This window comes from Festucalex cinctus, chromosome 14, assembly GCF_051991245.1.
Source record: "Festucalex cinctus isolate MCC-2025b chromosome 14, RoL_Fcin_1.0, whole genome shotgun sequence".
Lineage (NCBI taxonomy): Eukaryota > Metazoa > Chordata > Actinopteri > Syngnathiformes > Syngnathidae > Festucalex > Festucalex cinctus.
In genome coordinates, this window is record NC_135424.1 from 7,804,640 (window position 1) to 7,820,661 (window position 16,022).

The window sequence follows — 16,022 nt, forward strand, 5'->3', positions numbered from 1 at the left end:
TTAAAAAAAAACAAAAAAACGCCTTAGTATACATGGTCGTTTAAAAAAAAAACGCCTTACTATACATGGTCGTTAAAAAAAAACAAAAAAAAACGCCTTAGTATACATGGTTGTTTTTTTTAAAAACGCCAGACTATACATGGTCGTTTGAAAAAAAAAAAAAAAAAAAACTGCTTACTATATCCATGGTCATTTATTTTTATAGTCTTTGGTGTGACCCAGCCGGGGGATTGAACCCACGACCACCCAGTCTCAGGGTGGACACTCTACCACTTGACCACTGAGCTGGTTTTTGAAGAGACAAAAAAACAAAAAAAACGCCTCACTATACATGGTCTTAAAAAAAAAACAAAAAAAAACGCCATACTATACATGGCCATACTATAAAAAAAAAACAAAAACAAAAAAAAACGCCTTAGTATACATGGTCGTTTTTTTTTTTAAAAACGCCATACTATACATGGTCGTTTGAAAAAAACAAAAAACAAAAACAAAAAAACACCTTAGTATACATGGTCGTTTTTTAAAAAAAACACCAAAAAAAAAAACGCCATACTATACATGGCCATACTATTAAAAAAAAAAAAAATGCCATACTATACGTGGTCGTTAATTTAAAAAAAAAAAAGAAAAAAAAAAAACGCCTTACTATACATGGTCGTTTAAAAAAAAAAAAAAACGCCTTACTATACATGGTCGTTAAAAAAAAACAAAAAACAACACCTTAGTATACATGGTCGTTTTTTTAAAAAACGCTAAGACTATACATGGTCGTTTGAAAAAAAAAAAAAAAAAGAAACTGCTTACTATATATCCATGGTTATTATTATTATTACAGTCCTTGGTGTGACCCAGCCGGGGGATTGAACCCACGACCTCCCAGTCTCAGGGTGGACACTCTACCACTTGACCACTGAGCTGGTCTTTAAAGAGACAAAAAAACAAAAAAAAACGCCTTACTATACATGGTCGTTTTAAAAAAAACAAAAAAAAACGCCATACTATACATGGCCATACTATTAAAAAAAAAAAAAAATGCCTTAGTATACATGGTAGTTTGTTAAAAAAAACGCCGTACTATACATGGTCGTGTGAAAAAAAAAAAAAAAAAAAAAAAAAGCTGCTTACTATACCCATGGTCGTTTATTTTTACAGTCCTTGGTGTGACCCAGCCGGGGGATTGAACTCACGACCTCCCAGTCTCAGGGTGGACACTCTACCACTTGACCACTGAGCTGGTCTTTAAAGAGACAAAAAAACAAAAAAAACGCCTTACTATACATGGTCGTTTTAAAAAAAAAAAAAACGCCATACTATACATGGCCATACTATAAAAAAAAAAAAGAAAAAAAAAAGAAAAAAAAAACGCCTTAGTATACATGGTCGTTTGTTGAAAAAACCGCTATACTATACATGGTCGTTTGAAAAAAAAACAAACAAAAAAAACGCCTTACTATACATGGTCATTAAAAAAAGACAAAAAGAAAAAAACAAACAAAAACAAAAAGTCTTACTATACATGGTCGTTAAAAAAACAAACAAAAAAAAACCCCTTACTATACATGGTCGTTTAAAAAAAAAAAAACGCCTTTGTATACATGGTCATTTAAAAAAAAAAAAAAACGCCTTACTATACATGGTCGTTTGAAAAATACAAAAAAAAAAAACAAAAAAACACCTTAGTATACATGGTCGTTTTTTAAAAAAAACACCAAAAAAAAAACGCCATACTATACATGGCCATACTATTAAAAAAAAAAAAAATGCCATACTATACGTGGTCGTTAATTTAAAAAAAAAAAGAAAAAAAAAAAAACGCCTTACTATACATGGTCGTTTAAAAAAAAAAAAAACGCCTTACTATACATGGTCGTTAAAAAAAAACAAAAAACAACACCTTAGTATACATGGTCGTTTTTTTAAAAAACGCTAAGACTATACATGGTCGTTTGAAAAAAAAAAAAAAAAAAGAAACTGCTTACTATATATCCATGGTTATTATTATTATTACAGTCCTTGGTGTGACCCAGCCGGGGGATTGAACCCACGACCTCCCAGTCTCAGGGTGGACACTCTACCACTTGACCACTGAGCTGGTCTTTAAAGAGACAAAAAAACAAAAAAAAACGCCTTACTATACATGGTCGTTTTAAAAAAAACAAAAAAAAAACGCCATACTATACATGGCCATACTATTAAAAAAAAAAAAAAAATGCCTTAGTATACATGGTAGTTTGTTAAAAAAAACGCCGTACTATACATGGTCGTGTGAAAAAAAAAAAAAAAAAAAAAAAAAGCTGCTTACTATACCCATGGTCGTTTATTTTTACAGTCCTTGGTGTGACCCAGCCGGGGGATTGAACTCACGACCTCCCAGTCTCAGGGTGGACACTCTACCACTTGACCACTGAGCTGGTCTTTAAAGAGACAAAAAAACAAAAAAAACGCCTTACTATACATGGTCGTTTTAAAAAAAAAAAAAAACGCCATACTATACATGGCCATACTATAAAAAAAAAAGAAAAAAAAAAGAAAAAAAAAACGCCTTAGTATACATGGTCGTTTGTTGAAAAAACCGCTATACTATACATGGTCGTTTGAAAAAAAACAAACAAAAAAAACGCCTTACTATACATGGTCATTAAAAAAAGACAAAAAGAAAAAAACAAACAAAAACAAAAAGTCTTACTATACATGGTCGTTAAAAAAACAAACAAAAAAAAACCCCTTACTATACATGGTCGTTTGAAAAAAAACAAACAAAAAAAACGCCTTACTATACATGGTCATTAAAAAAAGACAAAAAGAAAAAAACAAACAAAAACAAAAAGTCTTACTATACATGGTCGTTAAAAAAACAAACAAAAAAAAAACCGCCTTAGTATACATGGTCGTTTTTTTTTTTTTTTTTTTTTTTTTTTTTTTTTTAAACGCCATACTATACATGGTCGTAAAAAAACAAAAAAAAACGCCTTACTATACATGGTCGTTTTAAAAAAAAACAAAAAAAAACGCCTTACTATACATGGTCATTAAAAAAAAACAAAAAACAAAAAAAAAACAAAAAAAAAACAAAAAAAAAACGCCTTACTATACATGGTCGTTTGAAAAATACAAAAAAACAAAAAAACCAAAAAAAAAACCGCCTTAGTATACATGGTCGTTTTTTTTTTGTTTTTTTTTTGTTTTTTTTTTAAACGCCATACTATACATGGTCGTAAAAAAACAAAAAAAAACGCCTTACTATACATGGTCGTTTTAAAAAAAAACAAAAAAAAACGCCTTACTATACATGGTCATTAAAAAAAAAACAAAAAGAAAAAAAAAACAAAAAAAAAACGCCTTACTATACATGGTCGTTTGAAAAAAAAAAAAAAACGGCTTACTATACATGGTCGTTTTTAAAAAAAAACAAAAACGCCATACTGTACATGGTCGTAAAAAAAAAAAACACACAAAACAAAAAAACGCCTTACTATACATGGTCGTTTAAAAAAAAAAAAAAAAAAAACTAACGCCTTACTATACATGGTCTTTCAAAAAACAAACAAACAAAAAAAAACGCCATACTATCCATGGTCATTTAAAAAAAACAAAAAACGCCATACTGTACATGGTCGTTAAAAAAAAAAACACACAAAACAAAAAAACGCCTTACTATACATGGTCGTTTAAAAAAAACAAACAAAAAAAACTAACGCCTTACTATACATGGTCTTTCAAAAAACAAACAAACAAAAAAAAACGCCATACTATCCATGGTCATTTAAAAAAAAAAAAAAACGCCTTACTATACATGGTCGTTTGAAAAGTACAAAAAAACAAAAAAAACAAAAAAAAAACGCCTTCGTATACATGGTCGTTTTTTGTTTTTTTTTGGGTTTTTTTAAACGCCATACTATACATGGTCGTAAAAAAAACAAAAACAAACGCCATACTGTACATGGTCGTTAAAAAAAAAAACACACAAAACAAAAAAACGCCTTACTATACATGGTCGTTAAAAAAAAACAAAAAAAAAACTAACGCCATACTATACATGGTCGTTAAAAACAAAAAAAACAAAAAAAAAACGCCTTACTATACATGGTCTTTAAAAAAACAAACAAACAAAAAAAAACGCCATACTATACATGGCCATACTTTAAAAAAAATAAAAATAAAAATAAAACGCCTTACTGAATATGGTCATTAAAAAAATTTGTCTTCAAATGGTCTTGCACCTCTTTCACTATGCTCAACAAGAAGTCAAGCTGACTTCGATTCAACTTTTGTGGCCCCTTTCACCCTGCCCATCAAAGCCGTCTTTTTCCCATGTCACGGGATAAGCGGAAAACTCCTTTTAAAACCGTCCTAAAAGGCTCTGATAAAAGTCAACAACATAAACTGTTGCAGAGGAATGCGCCGTTTGATGAAATGTGGAACAGGCGATAAGCGCAAAACTCATAAGGGAAAAGCAACAAGGCGTGATGGATGTGCACGCTTGAAATTTCCCAGATATATTTCATGCTTTTAGCAAACAAACTGTCGTATTTTCCCTGACGCGCCGATATCAACCCCTGCAATAACTCTGGCTGCTTTGATGCCGTCATTCGCCCTGTCAGCGATCTTCAGCAACGTTCTTGTCTCGCTTCGAACGTCGCTGGGGGAGTCAAACGGAATCTGAGGAAAAAAATCACACCTTGGTTGCGCCTGTCAAAACATACAAGGTCCAGGAAAGTTTTTCAAGGCTTTCACAGTTTGTCGCTGCTGTAAAGGGGTCTGGAACTTTGGGTGTAGGTGACACTGCGCTCACTGTCATAGTTGAACTTGGCTAATTCATTGCAGTGATCCTCAAACTTTTTTTCCAATAGATATTTCATGGACTGGCAACCATCTGTTGCTGACTAACCGTAACCAGTTGGTGAACAAAACAAAACAAGCACAACTTGCGATGGACAAATTCTGCGGAATCATTGTCAACACTGCAGGCTAATGGATGTTAGCTTAGCCACGGAGCGACAACTACGGTGGCCTTTACTGGACAAAAGGTATTTGTTAAGCGCGCTGTTTGAAAAGAGACAAATGCTCTTGACTTCTCAGTAAGGTTGAGGGGATTTTTTTGGTCTAAGTTGCACGCTGCAGAACTCCAACAGAACCACCCCAGAGAGCGCGGTTATCTCGCAGATTATCACAAGGAAATTCAGCGGGCAATTTAAAGAGGAAGTGCGCTCCAATTTCCAATTGGACATTTTTCCAAGCGCCAGAGACGTCCGCCGCAATGTGCTCGATCCGTCTTCCCGCCCGGCAACCACAAAGTGGAGCTGCCAACTTTCTGTCCGTAGCGTGCGGGCGCCACAAACAATGTTTAGCTTGTCCTCCGGGTTGCCAGCACTCTCGAGTGACAAGGCAGACTGATGAGCACGTTTGGTGGGCTGCCCTTCCTTGAAGTCAATAATACTGACAATAAAACATGTTTGTATAATATATCACAACTTCTATTTTGTATTTATTGGTTCATTATTTATATATTTACTTTTTAAATTCAAATGTAAACTTATTTAAAGTGATTGGTGGTTGTTTTTGCATTTGTGATAGAACGTTTAATGCCGTACATTAATGAAATATTTTACAGTTTTATATGAAGACGAGGCCTATTACTTGTAATTTTTCAAAATTAAATTCTCTGTTTGATTCTCAAGCACTGTTGGCAATAAGATCAATTTTTGAACTTATGACAGACTTTGAGCGACTGCTACATGCTGTGAAAAGTCCCAAGACGGAAATTCATCACAAATAAATCCCTGACCCCAAATAAATCCTCCGATAAATCCCTTGTCCATTGGTGTGTCTGCACCCCGAACGTCAAACTGTCTCGTCCGCGCGGTTGCTCTTCCAGCCCAGCACTTCATTTTTCTCCAAAGCTCAATGGCCCATAAAGCGCCCCCCCCTCGCCCCTCGCTGCCTCCCACCACGTCCCTGCGTGTTTTACACAGCCTCCTTGTCCATAATACCATATAACATCAACACATTGCCTTTGATTGGTGCACATAAACATTGACTGTGGCCGGAGCGCACTTTTAACGGCGCGGCCACAACTCACCGCCGCCGTTAACGCCGCTCGGCACGCCAAGGACGAACGGCGATACCCGCGCCGAGATGAAGCCTCGTTCAGGGTCACCGAGGAAGACGAGGATGGAGACCAAGAAGAAGAAGATCATTTTACAAGACGGATGAAGAAAGCACGCGATAGAAGTTTTGTTACGCTCCCAAGCACGAACGTCTCATCTTATTTAATGACTCTCCACCCGCAAGAATATCGAGTACAAAACGCTAACCCAAGTTTGGAAACATGATGAGATAATACGATATTATCACAATATGAAGGTCACGATATGATCATTATCTCAATATTGTGGGGAAGTTGGCGATACGAAAATGGCCACAATATTGTAAAAAAAAAACAACAACAAAAAAACATACAAACAATATTGTGCTTTTGTACATTACAACATTGCATATAAATAATGTAAAATCTCTAATAAGACTTAATATTGAGGTGACACTTGCTAATGCACACACATATTGAGCTCCTCCACATATTGACTCGGTTCACAAGCATATTACGTTGCCCCTTTCATCTGACCATTAGCATGGATTTTATATATAGAAGGGCCAAAACATGTCTTCTGAAAATTAAACAGCGTTAAAAAAAAAAAATTGCCAGCAGAGGGTGCTAGAACTGCACAAATGGAAATCAACCAGACTTTTTTTTTTTAATAGATGTTCTGCTTTTAATATCGTGACATGACGATAGTATATTGTGCCAGTTTTAATATCGCAATATCACAATATTGATGTGATCGTTACATCACTAGGCTTGAAACACAACCTTGGTTTCAAACACTTGTTTGAAATCCTAACCATGATTTTAAAGCCTAATTTGAAACGCCCAACACTTGTCTAGAACACTAATTTGAATCCCTAACTTTGTTTTCTAACTATAATGTGAAACTACCAACCTTGGTTTGAATCCCAAACTCGATATTAAAACATGAGTTTGAAACCCTAAAATCTTGTTTGATAACGAAAATCTGTCTTGAAACCCTAATTTCAACCCCAAACCTTGGTTTAAAACCTCAGCCTTAACTAAGCCGAAGCCTTAACATTGGTTTCAACCCACAATTTTACACCTTTAAACAAAATCTTGTAACTCCAACTTTGGTTTCAAGACCTCGTTTTAAACCCGAAGTCAAGTCAAGTCATCGTTATTTACAGTCTATAGCGCTGTCACAAAGCGCTTTAAAGAAACGCAACAAAACATAACATAAAACATTAACAGCAACACAAATAAAATCACAATTCAACAATGGCTCAAAACCCTAGATTGAAAAACTAACCTTGATTCAAAAATGTAATTTTAAAAGCCAAGTCTTGGTTTCAAACCCTAACCCTGTCATAAATTGATGCCTCCAATTGTCTTTATGGACAACGAAGACATCTTTTTCGTCCATCCCTGTGCCTGCCGAAGACAAACGAAGCAGCAGCAGACGACGTGATGATGTAACTTGTAGCGCGGGAGAGCGAGCGAGCACATGAGGCAACGCAAGCGCATGCGGGCTCACAGTCGGTTGGAAGAGAAAGTGGCCGTTGGTGCTCCCTGCTGTTTTATGTCGCAGGGGAAACGTCTTTATCACAGTGTGTTATTCCACAACACAGCCTCTTTCATGGAAAACACCCCCTGCCCGCCCGCGCCGCCACCCCCGTCCCCGTCCCCGCTCTCATTGACTGACTGCGTTGCTCTGCATAAACTGTCCATGCTCCATAAATAATGCCACGCAGAGCAGAACGCCGCACAGCCAGCCTTCCCATCCCCGAAGCTGAAAGACGAGCGCGCCATTGCCTGCGTAAATACTGAAAGACGCCATTAATTCATTTAACAAGGGGACATTAATAAGGGCCAGTTGTTCTCGATTAACTACACTGACACTTTGATATCGCAGTATGGCAATGGCGAGGTTTTCTTGCGCAAATTTAGTCGGAAAGCAAAGAAAAGGATTGAACTGGACTTTTCCTGAGCTTAGAGCCACTGTGACGTGAAAATAAAATGTCTTGTAAATTTGAGACCACACAGATGTATTGGATGACCCAGCTGCAATAAAGCAAGCTCATTAGCTAGCTAGCGCGTTAGTCCACAAGCAGGAAAACAAAATAAACAGCTAACTTTTGCTTTTGCTTAGACGACCCTGCTGTAGTTGAGCAAGCTGTTAGCTCGTTAGCTTGCTTGTTTGTTAGCTTGCTTGTTTGTTAGCTTGTGAGTGAGCCAATATTATATGCAGTTAACTTTGTTAGGTGTCTCTCCTGTTCTGTGGTAAACAACACACAACAGCACCAGTGCTAACGTTTTGGACGACCCTGCCATGGTCAAGCAAGATTGTTAGCGTGTGAGCTCGTGAGTGAGCGAACATAATAAGCAATATATTTTAGAAATAGAAAAAAAAAAAATAGTATGAAATAAATCAACATCTGCTAAACACAAGCCATGAAAGTTTTTATTTTTGGCACAATTTGATCATCTTAATCTTTAAATAGTATCTTCATAAAATCCAATATTTTTTTTTTAGTCTTTCTTGAAAAAGTAGAAAGTGTTTTGGTGATGTTAGCCATCTATTGAGTAAGTGCATGTGTGTTGCTTGTATTCGACTTTTTGGCCCATCAGCATTTTGTGTTTGGTGCGCAATAGTTGAAAATAAACGAGTCACTAAGAGCAGTGGAGGGGGTGGGGGGTGGTAGGGGGGTTCTTTGTCAGAACAGTGCTGGAATCAAGACCCCAGCCACCCCCCAATCCCAGACGTGCCCCCTCGCTGTTTACTTTGGGAGGCCTCTGGCCGTCTTCCGCTCAATGGCGCCACTGTGCACCCAAATGCCAAAGCCGGGACGCCAGCACATGCATGCAACGGATGCTGTCAAACCTTCGATTGCAGATTCATCCCACATGACAGCTTCTTCAAGTTACAAACCCTAACCCTGACTTGAAACCCTGATTTGAAACCCTTACCACTTGTTTGAAACTCTAATCCAGGTTTAAAACCCTAATTTTAAACTGCAACTCAGTTTGAAACCCTAATTTGAAACCTTTGCATTTGTTTATCATCTGCACAACCATAAAAATGGAGAGCCGAGAGTTTAGGGAGTCGATAAGAGTCGATAAGTGTGGATCGATGTTGCTATACTCGACCCATAATCCAGAATTGAATTACAAAAGTCACAAGGAAAGTCACACTTTTACAAATTTTTGAGATAGCTCCGCCCTTGCCAGACGTGCAGGTCTTTACCTTAACACCCCCCCACACTCGCTCCCGCCGCCTCCATCGATCGAGGCCCAATGAGGTAACGCAATCACAAACATCAATAAGGAGCGGGTGGGCCATCATTACACGCTGACGCTGATAAACGAGCCACCTCGCAAACAATCCTCGCTCGGGCCCGAGGGGGCTTCGGAGAGCGGGGGGACCTGCCCGTGAGGGCCCCGCCCCGGCCGGTCGCCGAGGAGACAGATGACATCCAAAATGGCCCCCTCCCGTATGCAGCCCGCGGCCTCTTTTCCCTTTTCTGATGGCTCCTTTTGTTTCAAAGGCAGCTGCCGGCCGCCTGACCTTTGGTCAAAGGAAGCTTTGCGAAACTTGCTCGGTCCGCGACCGGTTCAGGTTTTTGCTCACGCGTGGGAAGCACTTGCACCTTGGAAACCATCCAGTGGCATCGCCAGCAAACATTATAAGTCCTGCACACACATTTGGAGATGCTCACTTTACAAAAATATTCAGTCACATAAGAGCCACTCAAGAACAAAACTTTAACCACGGGGAAAAAAAAAATCACAGAGAATAAACATTTTTTTTCAGCATTTTTTTCCCCAAGAATATTTTATTTACCAATGGCATGCGCAGTTTGTCTCTTCCAAGTTCTATTTAAAAAAATAAATAAATAAATTCAAGATTGATCTTTTTCAGGGGGGGAGAATCCCCACCCCCAAGAATTAACGTTGCAGTCTTTGATGGATATTTATTATTATTATTATTATTATTATTATTATTATTATAAAAATATATATATTTTTTCCTCCATTTTTTTTTCTTTTCAGAAAACGTTTTTATTTATTATTTTATTTATGGATTTAAAAAAATATATACAAGTGTTTTTTGGGGGAATGTATTTAATATTTAATATTTTTTATTAATTTAAATATATTTATATTTCTTTTTTGAAAAGTCATGTAATTTATAGAAAAAAATATTTTTTCGTATATAGTTTATTTTATTTTAAAGAAAACTGAAATTGGAGATGATCCTTCTAGAATTGTGAAAAAATTAATTGTACAAAAGATAAGTCTTTTAGAGTAAAATTTTTTTTTAATGAGAAAAAGAAAAAATATGTATTTCTTATAACTTAAAAGTTGTATTTTTCAAGATGCTTTTTTTTCTCATAAGCGGTTAAGAAAATAGATGGATGGATGAATACATTCAGTTTGTGTTTTTACAGTAAACGTGTTTTCAAGAAAAGTTGTATTTTTATTAAGAAAAATGAACCTTTGAAATGGTGCACGGTTTTTCTCATTAAATGATTCTCACAAGTCAAATGATTGATATTTAAATAACTATATATCAATATTGTCTAAATTATGGCAGTTTTCCCACCGTTTTTTTTGTTGCTCGATATTCGCTTCCCATCTGTGACATTTTGCTGCGTTATTACGAACATCGTTCAGTCTAATGCAGTCAATCATGTTTCCTTTTGAAAATTTCGTTTTTTTGGGGGAAACTTGATCAATTCGACTGAGCAGGTGTACCTAATGAATTGACCACGGATTGCACAGGGCCTTGCCTCGCACGCGCACTTACTAATAAAAGTGTGTTACATGAAAACGGAGAAATATTGCATCTTGACTCTAAAAATGACAAAGTGCGTCGCCCTTTTTCAAAGACTTAAAATGACAGCCATCGTGAAACGACTTTGAAAGTCAACCACGCTGAAATGTAGGTCAGCAATGACGTATGCATTACTCTTTTTTTTTTTTTTCCCAAGACACATTCCTATTGTTAATGATTAGTTTGCAAGATACATATTTTTTGAAAGCACATTATTTATGTAAATGGGAAATATAGGAAATGAAACTGACATGAGAGCAATAACGGACCAAAAGAGTCAACTCATAAAACATGTTTAAAAAAATACTAGTTAGCTGTAAAGATAAATATTGAATAAATTCTCAATTAAATAAACAAATTCTAACTGCAACAAAATATGCTTTAGTAATCAAGGTGATTAAAATCACTTTTTCCATATTTGATTTTGTCTTTCAGAATGTAACGATTCATATTTAGTCATAATTCCGTAATACATAAATAAACACTGTAAATAAACACTGCTTATGCATATCATAGAAAATGACATGATCATTCGAATTTTGGGTTTGATTTTCAATTTAATGGACTGAGTTCTTGTCCAAAGTGTGAGTTTCTCCTCCGCGCTTATACTGTGCCGCGGCCTCCCTACAGGGGGCGCTCCAACACGGCCTTTTCCCCTTTTCCTTCTCTGCTCCAAACCAGGCCGCCAAATCAAGCCTCAAACTCGGCTGGGAGCGTCGCCGAACACCGCCGATCTGCTCTTAGTACGTTCTAAAGCGAATTTGTCCAATTAAAAGTAGTCCAGAAATGTTAAATGCGGTAGAATAGTCAAATACTTGAAAATGACAATGAACTTCGGCATGAGGTGCCAAAAGTGCAGTACACTTTTTTTTTTTTTTTTTTTTTTTTTTTTTTTTAACTTCAAACACGTTTGTGGGGGGGAAAATGTAGTCATCTCAGTTGAAAAATTGGTAAACCAACTAAATAAATAAAATCCCCAAGAATGAAGAATGTATTTTCTGAGAAAACATTTTTTTTCTTGGAAAAGCAAGTTTTTGAGAAACAACTCCCCTTTGAAAACACTTCCTTGAAAACACTTTTTTTCTTTTTATTTTATTTATTTTTTTAAATTTTAAAGAAAAAAAAGTCCTGTTTCTTTGAGGAAATGATGGTGGCATAAGGGTGAAAAAAAAAAGAATATGCTTTTCTTCAGAAAAAAACTTGTTCTTTTGACAAAAAAGTATTTTTTTTTTTTTTTGCATCTGTCACGTTACGTGTGTAACATAATACAGATGAGAGTGTTGCACAGCATCGTGTGAAGTACACTACACTTTTTTTTAAAAACTGTTACACAATTAGTCAATAAATCTGACCTATAGCGTTCACTGTTGGCGTTTGACGCCATCCTAGGAAGGAGTTTACAAACTTGGACGCTACACCATAGAGGCGAACCCTCTCACTGGTTAGCTTAGCGCTAGCTAAGCTAACCAGTGAGAGGGTTCAGACAATAGACATTAAATGGATGACCGATTTAAAATGCTACCAAAAAAAAAAAACCTTGGCCAGATTACGGTGGGATTGTGGTGGTTGAAGCAAGTTATTTTCAAGTAAAAAGAAAAACCTTTCTGTAGGTTGATGCAGCTGCATAGGGCATAGATTTGTATCACTTGTACCGCTATGTAATTGTATCGAATCGTCTTTATCGGAAAGATGCACACTCCTAATTTCAATCCATGTGTGTGTATAAAGTGGAAGGAAAAAAAGAAAAGAGTTGAGGATTTTTTTTTTTTAAAAACTCTATTAGAAACAACATAATATGCAGAACAATACAATAGCATTTACAATAGTTGTTATGAGAGTCCAGCATGGTTTGACACCACTTGACAGTTTATTTCCTCTCGCTTGCTTCCCAAACAACCGGCTCCATATACTTTTCTTTTTATACTTTTCATGTCTTTCCCTTGGCCGCATTTCTCTTGATTTTTCTCTTTTTAACTGGGCACCTTCTTCTTTTTTTTTGTTTTTTTGGTTTCTCAAGTGCCCTGTCAGCTTTACAGACATTAGCTTGTCCTAGCGCCCGTCCTGCTCGTTCACCAAAGAGTTTTTTGAATAAGTCTCAAAAGAGTCCGGAAGTGGGCGGCGGCCGCAAACTGGGGCGCGGGGCTGGTCTGCCCGGACTTGGGGGGGAGGTTGGACTCGTCTTGGAGCCTCGAAGACGGGCCGGGTGATAATAAACAAGTGGAAGGGGTGTCGGAAGTGCGCAGGAAGGAAGGTGGGTCGGCGTTGCGGTCGGGACGGAGGGGATCCCGTCCCCTTCAATCCGTACGGACGCCTCTGCGTCACAGGGGACCTCCTGCTGTGCCCTGCGGTCCTGAACACACACACACACACACACACACAACAAAATACACGGTTAATAATGCTCATCATCGTGATACTTTTGGCCTATCAGAAAATAGAGCCATGCATTAACGCAAACATGGTGCAGCAGCAGTTATCTGTTATGCTGCATGCAAATGGAAAAAGCTGCCAACAGAACTGAAGTTATCACCAAGAGTAAAAAATATGCTTTCACTCCCCCCCAAAAAACTATGATTAAAGTCTTTTAAAGCATTTCTACAATCAACTATACAAAACGGACGCCATGGGCTGGTCTACTTTTGAAGGCTGCCAGCGATGCAAGAACGCGCTGCACATGATCTCACATCCATCTAGCGTCAATGAGATTTGACCTGAGATTTCCAGGAAAATGTTGACAACGTGAAAAGACAGTCAAAGGCAGATAGCGGCTGGCGTGAAGCGCCGCACACGCGCGCTCGTGGTGCTGGGACGTTTCTTTTCCAAGCTAATCCGGCGACGTCATTAATGCTACTTTAGCAGCAGGAGCTAGCTTAGCGGGCAAACACACACGATCCACTTGATGTGATAAACGAGCTCCGCTCCCAAACGCTACCCTGTATCAGCTCAACTATTTGCCTGTGTGGATGCATTGCACGACACTTCAGTCATCACTTCCTTGTTCACGGTCATATTTTTCTCCGGGAAAAAAAAAGCAGTAATCGTGTGAGAAATTAGTCTTATTTTTCAAGGGAAAGAAGTTGTAATTTTGGGGGATAGAAAGTCATGTTTTTCACCAGAATGAAGCGGCCATTTTAAAAGAATAAAAGTAGTATGTTTATTTCTTTTTTTTTTTTTTACAACAGACAATTTTTGTGAGAAATACATGGAGAAAATTTTTTTTTTTGGTGTGTGAAAATAGTTGTAATATTAGTGTATTCCTAATTTTTGGGAGAATATATGCTTAGTTCCAATTAAAAAAAAAAAATCTTATGGGAAATAAGTTGCATTTTTTTTTTTAAGAAAAAAAGTAGCTAATTTATTAAAATAAAGTAGTATTTTGCTGAGGGGGAAAAATGAAATATTACCAGCATATTAATGGGTGTTTTGAGAATAAAATATTTGTTGGGGGCTTTTATTTCCCATTAAGAAATAGTATTTTTGTGGGGATAAACATATTTTTTTCTTCCATCGGGAAAAAGTAGTATTTTCTTTATAAAAAGAAAAAAAAAGTTAGATATTTTCATAAATTTTGAAAAAAAAAAAAATTTTGTGAAAAAAAAAAAAATCCCATTAAGGAATATTATTTTTCTGGGGGAATTTTTTTTTCTTCAATCGGGAAAAAGTAGTATTTTCTTAAAAAAACAAAAAACAAAACAAAAGTTAGATTTTTTCATAAATTTTGAAAAAATAAAAAAAGTATATTTGTTAAAAAAAAATCCCATTAAGAAATATTATTTTTGTGAGGAAAAACTTTTTTTTCTTCCATTGGTAGAGTATTATCTTAGAAAAAAATGTTTTTTTCATAAATTTTTTAAAAGATTTTTTGTGGAAAAAAACTATATTAAAAAAAAAAAAATCCATAAAAAAAAGGATTTTTCCCTAGTAACAGTGATACTTCAGTATTGGCTGCAAGGCAATGTGAAAAACTGGTCTCGTTGGTGAAAATATATGAACACATTGTATTTGTGGCATTTTTAATAGCTTTGAAAGTCAGATTTAAAGATGATGTGATAAATTTAAGGCAAATGAGGGCCTCACAGTTTGTAAAATCCCCTTTAAGATTGTTTTCCTGTTGAAAAAAAGGTCACCTGTGGTGGAAAGCAGAGCATGTAAATGTGGCAATAAAAGAAAAATCCATATTTTGCACGCGGGCCGACGCGCTTAACAAGAACACGCTGACTGCGAGAGTCGATGCACGTGAAGTCAATGGAAGTCCCGTCCTAATAAAGAGCTCAGAGGAGCACAAATTGCTAATAAGGTTTTCCACTAATAAGCCAATCAATACGCAGAGCTTTAAGGCTTCCCATGTTGGGAGTCCACAGGGGCCGAATCAACGGGGACGAGCATTCATGCGCACAATATTGGGGGAGGAGGAGCTTGGGGTGTGAGGGTGGAGGGGGTCGCCCTTCGTTAACAGTAAAAGTTCATCCAGCAGAAAGGGAAGTTAATGGCGAGGAGGCGGAGGAACGTCTCAACCCTTCGGCTGCAGGGGTTAACAAATTTGCGCTTAATGATGGCGACCGGGATTTGGGGGGGGAGGAAAAAGCGACTCCAGCCGAGATGGGGGGCGGAAACTCTTGGGGGGTGGGGGGGGGGGGTGGGGGGCTTCATTGGTGCGTTCAACCACACACACAATTGGGGATGAGTTCAGTGGGACATGACACAAACTGCCCACAAAGAAAAGCAATCACAAAATACTATGAAAAATAATAACTGGCATTTGTATGAAGTTATCAAAATTTAACTTACTAAATTCTAATAGTGGTTAAAAAAAAGTTTTAAAAAATCCAGTGTTAAAAAAATGTAGATGAAAATATAAAATAATACACAGATATTTGTTTTATTAATATTATTAAAGTAAAAATTTAAAACTTGGTTGGAAGCAAACCATTTTTTAAATATGAATATTTTATATGTGTGCAATTATTTAAAAAAAAATGTAAATGTATACGAAAAACTTAAAATAAATCTAGAAAGTCTTTAAAAAAGTACAAATAAATATTAATAATAAATAATTAAGATATTTGATGACTTAGGAATAAATACAATTACAATAATAAAAATAAATAAAACCAAATG

At 36.5% G+C, this 16,022-nt stretch overlaps 1 protein-coding gene across 2 annotated transcripts in view; it reads right to left on the reverse strand.

Moving 5' to 3' along the window:
- Positions 1 to 12,663: 12,663 nt before the first annotated feature.
- meis1b (Meis homeobox 1 b) overlaps positions 12,664 to 16,022 on the reverse strand; it is a 201,667-nt gene continuing 198,308 nt past the window's right edge. The window contains exon 21 of one of the 2 annotated variants that reach the window (XM_077494845.1): positions 12,664 to 13,254. The gene's annotated coding sequence lies outside the window, so the exon portion shown is untranslated. The remainder of the gene's footprint in view (positions 13,255 to 16,022) is intronic. The other variant, XM_077494844.1, reaches the window with a different exon arrangement.